Source organism: Drosophila miranda, assembly GCF_003369915.1.
Source record: "Drosophila miranda strain MSH22 chromosome Y unlocalized genomic scaffold, D.miranda_PacBio2.1 Contig_Y1_pilon, whole genome shotgun sequence".
Taxonomy (NCBI): Eukaryota; Metazoa; Arthropoda; class Insecta; order Diptera; family Drosophilidae; genus Drosophila; species Drosophila miranda.
The window spans coordinates 12,751,094-12,756,770 of NW_022881603.1; the positions used below are offsets into that span (position 1 = coordinate 12,751,094).

At 48.1% G+C, this 5,677-nt stretch overlaps 1 pseudogene; it reads left to right on the forward strand.

Annotated features, from left to right (window-relative positions):
- The first annotated feature begins 4,701 nt into the window (after positions 1 to 4,701).
- Positions 4,702 to 5,270, forward strand: LOC117191427 (annotated as a pseudogene).
- Positions 5,271 to 5,677: the final 407 nt, after the last annotated feature.

Here is a 5,677-nt window from a genome sequence, read left to right on the forward strand (position 1 = left end):
CCCTGGTGGCTGGGAATCCAGTAGATCCGCACTGACTTTGTCGTGCTTAGGGTATCTAGTGCCTCCCTGCTCGCCAAGACATTTCTGGAACTGACTGCGGACGACTGCATGGATCTTATCGCCGCTTGGCTGTCGACGAATAGGTTGACCGCATCGTGTGCTCTTTCAGTGAGAAGAGCGACTTCCGCTGCTTTCCTGATGGCAAAAACCTCTGCCTGGAATATGCTACAGTGGTCCGGTAGCTTATATGACAGCCTTATCTCAGGGTCTGTACAGTATAGGCCCGCTCCTACTCCTCCGTCCATCTTGGAGCCGTCCGTATATATATTGAGGTGCTCCGTTTGGTCTCTTCCGATTTTCCAGTCTTCAGGTCCCAAGGATGCAGTTGTTTTTACGTCGAGGCATGTTTGGGGGGTCATGTAATCAGCTGATCTGTTCATTCCCCTTCCAATTGAACTATGCCCGTATTCTTGTGGCGACATATTTCCTGAAGCGATGAGGCGTTGTGCTGCCTTTCCTGCAGTCAGACGGGCGTGGATGTCTAGGGGTTCGATTCCAAGTAGGGTTTCGAGTGCTTTTGTTGGGGTTGACCTCAGCGCCCCTGTAATACAGAGCAAAGCCTGTCGCTGAGTCCTTTCCATAAGCTTATGATACGTTTTCTTTCCAGTAGCTTGCCACCACACTAAGACTCCATACAGCAGAGTTGGTCGCACCACCGAAATGTAAATCCAATGCATCAGAGCCGGAGATAGGCCCCATGTGCTGCTGAGCATCTTCTTGGATGCATAAAGCGCAATGGTGGCCTTCTTCACCCTTTCCAATACATTGGGTTTCCATGCCAGTTTACTATCCAGTACTGTGCCCAGGTATTTGACTTGTGTTTTTGGGGTTAGCCTAGTTTGATTGATCTTCGGGGGGTCCATATCGGTACCTTGTACCTCTTGGTAAAGAGGATGAGGTCCGTCTTGTCCGCGTTGATACTGAGTCCTACTTCTTCCGCCCACTCGCGTATCTCCCTGAGTGTTCGTTGCATTAGTGAGCTGAGGGTCGATGGGCAAACACCCGTAATAAGTATGCTTATGTCGTCCGCATAAGCTGTTATTATTGGGGCCTTCCTTTCGTATCTCTTGATGAGGTCGTCGACCACCAGATTCCACAGGAGGGGCGACAGGACTCCACCCTGGGGTGTGCCTCTGTGTGCCTCTTTCACCATGGAAGCGGTGCCCCACTCTGATTGCACCCGTCTGCAACCTAGGAGGTTCCTTATCCACAGGTTGATTGCTGGGTGTGTATTAGTTGCTACCAGGCAATTTGTTATTGCTTCCGTAGCCACGTTGTTGAATGCTCCGGAGATGTCCACGAATACTCCCAGTGCATACTTTTTATTGTGAAGGGCTTTCTCAATGGTAGCTACTACCGAATGTAGTGCGGTCTCCACCGATTTCCCTTTAGTATAGGCATGCTGGTTGGTTGACATCAGTCCCCCTACCTCATTTCTGATGTGTAAGTCCAGCAGCTTTTCTAGCGTTTTTAATATAAAGGAGGTAAGGCTTATCGGTCTATAGTCCTTGGGACTCGCATGGCTGCACTTTCCTGCCTTTGGGAGGAAGACAACTCTCGAGGTTCTCCATTGGATAGGGATATAGCCAGTACTTATACAAGCTGTGAATATTGCGGAGAGCCATGGGGTAATCGCCTCTTTGGTCACCTGCATCATGGCTGGGAATATCCCGTCAAGTCCTGGTGCTTTTGTGCCCGCAAAGGAGTCTATTGCCCAGTGGATTCGCTTGGTGGTTAACAAATCTGTTGGGGGGTGTTGTTCCTCGGTTGCTAGGTCCTGGTGCTCTTTGGCATCAGCGACCTCGGTGCAACCAGGGAAATGTTCCTCCATTAGTGCTGTTAGGGCTTCGTCACTGCCCTCTGTCCACTGTCCGTCATCTAGCTTTAATTGGCTTTGTATGGTAGGCTGCTTAGAGAGCAGCTTCCGTAGCCGTGCGGTTTCTGGTACTTTCTCGATGTTGGAGCAGAAGGTCCTCCACGAGTTCCGTTGTGCTTTACGTATTTCCTTCTTGTAGCTCCTGAGTAGGAGTCTGTATTCCTCATAGACGATCCCTTCGTTCGCTTGTTTGGCGATCTTAAAGAATTCCTTGAGGTTGTCCCTTTGAAGAGAGAGATCCCGGCTCCACCAGAGTGGCTTGGACCTCTTCTTCGTCCTCGAGGGTTTGCACGATGTGTGGTAGGCGTCCAGCAACGCGTTGGATAGGGTCTCTAGAGACTTCTCTATGTCCTCCGCGGATTTCACTGTGCCCGGACTCGCGAGCTTCGAAGTAACTGTCTTTTTAAACTTTTCCCAGTTTGTATTCCGGGGGTTTCTATAGACTATTACCTTCGAAGAATGTTTGAAGTCGCACTTAAACTGAATGTACTTGTGATCTGAGAAGGAGGGTCTTTCAAGGACCCTCCAGCTAGATACCGTAGTACTGTTTCCCGTTGCTAGTGTTAGGTCTAGCACGTTGGATGAAGTCGGACCCACGAAGGTGTGCTCCTCCCCGACGTTTGCTATATATAGATTAGTATAAAGTATAAAGTCTAAGAGTGACTCACCTCTATCATTGATGTCGGTGCTTCCCCACACATTGTGGTGGGCATTGGCATCCGTCCCGATGACGAGTTGATAGTTTTTGGTGCCGGCTTCTGTCACCAGGCTCCTGAGTTCGTCGGGTGGTGCGGGTCTGTCGTGAGCCATGTAGCAGGAAGCCACCAGAAGGCGCTTTTCCTCGCTTTCCAGCATCACAACCGTCAGGTCATCCGTGCTGTAATGAGACATAAGGTAAGCATGGATTCCCTTTCGTACGAGTACGACGGTTCTGTTCCTGCTTACCGATGTTGCGTAGAACAGTTTGTGATTTGAGTACTTTAGTCCGGCCACTGAATTGCCTGTCGCAATCCAGGGCTCCTGGACTAGAGCTATGTCGGCGAGCCCTTGCTCCATGGCGATGAGGAGCTCCGCCGACGCTACCTTGCTTTTATGCAAGTTTAGCTGCAGCACACTCAGCATGGGTGGCTGGCTCACTTGCATCCGACGGGTTGACTACTAACGTCAGGTCACCGTCTTATGTGTATATATTACTCGTATGGAAAACAGCAACATCTAATGGATGGATTATGTAGATTTAAGACTTTGTAATGTACTATTTTCTTGGCTCGTTCATTTGCTTATGAAAGCAGAGACTGTTTTTATTCCTTTATTTATTTATTCCTTAAAGAACCATTTGTTCAGATTATTCGCTCACCAGAAATGTCAACTCAAAACATGAAAATCCCATCGAGACGCTTACACAATTTTTATAGGCCCAAAGCCCATAAAATGTATAGCCCGTATACTGTACTCATGTACATGTACTTGTGTGTATAGTATATGTTTTTGGGGCTTCGAACGCCTTTAATTTCGTTGTGCACGAGCCAACGACCAAACGCAATTTGGAGGTCGGTAATTTATTTGACCCGCTCTGAGCGGCAAGGATCCAATAAACTTCGAGTTGGAGTACTCGTGGAACAGTGACAACAATCGGAATGAAAGAAACTTTCTTGCCTGTTTTGTATTTAAATTAATCCACAAGGTCGTCGCTGGTGCGTTAACTACTCAAACCTATGCCATCTGATGGAGAACGATAAAATATAATAGGAATCCGGAAGCTAATGCTCGTTACCTAAGGAAATACTTATCGCCATCTATGAACGAGTCCTGCGTCAGATCAACCGTATATATAACCGAATTTTTGCTCGTTTCGTTCAGCATTTTTGCAAATTATCTGAATTGTTTTCGGATTAATTGTTGGAAGTTCGCAGGCACAGCACTCTCTTTGGGTCTTTGGTACTTTGGTTCTTTTGGAAGATTCGGGAGTCGCCTCACGGGAGCTAGGCTGCGGTTAGCCCGATTGTCCGGCCGAAACTGATTTGTTATTGCGGCAAGAAACTTAAGTCGTGTTGCGAAAATACTTTTACCTCCGTGCGATATGCACGCTGTACCATGCCCGTACGGTGGGGGTTCCCTAGAGTGGACAGCGTAGCCCATTTCTCCTAGCGAGTACATGGGGAAGGGTGCGCACTGTAATGGGTCGGTCACACGTTTTCTTGGGGTCTCGCATGGCTAAGGATGCACACAAACACACGCAAACACACGGACCCGCTCATATCGGTTGGCTGGAAAAAACAATGCAGTGAAGAACATCGTTACCTTCGCCGACTGCGACCGACCTGACGACTGCGACGACGACGACGACAAGGCAGAGAACGGATTTCCTCAAAGGTGGTCGTCTGGTGTGGGCTCGTGGTCGTGGTCTAGCGTTTAGGGGAGGGATTCTACTCTAGTCGCTCCATAGACCCCACATCGTGTTTGTATTCAAAATTTATTGACGCACTTATGAGTGGCTTGACGGACCTGTGCCCGCCCGAACCACCACGAGAAAGCCAGCGGCAGCGCCAGCCCACACGGCACTGTAAAGTGTTGTTGCTGCTGCTGTTGTTTGGGTGTTTCCTGTATGCAAATTGACGACTGGCCAGGCGCTGTAAGCCTTGGCGAGCTCTTTATGTGGAGACTCTACGGTCGAGGCAAAAAATTAGTACTCTCCGTTAGCCTTCCCGACTAAAATGTCCACTTGAAGCAGGACAGATCGTTATGGGGCTAGCCCATGAATAGTCATGCTTTTTTTCATCAATATTAATCAGTTTTTCAAGAGTGTTTCCCTGTTACTCACTTTGCCATGCCACCACTTCCCGCTGCGGAGCCGCCTGTACGCTCGCATCATACAGAAGCTGTGATTCCCGGTAAGTACTAATCCCTTCACAATCTAAAGAACATTTCATAATCAGGCAAAATTCCTCGATTTCAAGATTCAAAACATGGTTGGCTCGTGCGATGTTAAGTTTCCAATAAGACTGGAGGGCCTGGTGCTGACGCATTGCAATTTCAGCAGCTACGAGCCTGAGCTCTTTCCAGGTCTGATCTATCGTATGGTGCGTCCGCGTATTGTGCTTCTCATCTTCGTTTCGGGGAAAGTGGTGTTGACGGGCGCAAAAGTCCGACAGGAGATCTACGATGCCTTCGACAAAATATTTCCCATATTGAAAAAGTTCAAAAAACAGTCATAACAAGGTTAAGAAATTATTAGTTCTGTAATGTGTGCGTATAGGGAAAATAGTTTTTCTAAGTTAATGTGTTTACTTCGCGTGTATCTCTAAATAAAACTAATTAGTTAGCTGTATGACGGGCCGGGCGTTTACTTTTCTTTTATATTATGCACTTTCCGTAGAAATTTAGACAAAACTATGAATGTAGAGAGAAACCTAGCGGCACTGTGCCATGAGTGCGCCAACGTTCTCGAACTCGATCTTCTCTGTGATATTCTTCGTCTTACTTCCTCCTTGCCCTTAAGAGAGCAGGACAGTTGCAGATGAGATGTTCCAGGGTTTCGGTTGCCCCATTTTCCTCACATTTCCTACAACTGTCTCTGTTTGTGATGCCTAGCTTTGTTGCATGCGCCGCAGCCAGGCAATGGCCCGTTAATATTCCCACTAATAATCTGCAGTCCTTCCGTGGTAGGTGCAGCAGGTAGTGGCTGAGTTTGTCATTGCGTTCCTTGCACATGATTTTCGAGGTTCTGCAGGCGGTGGTACT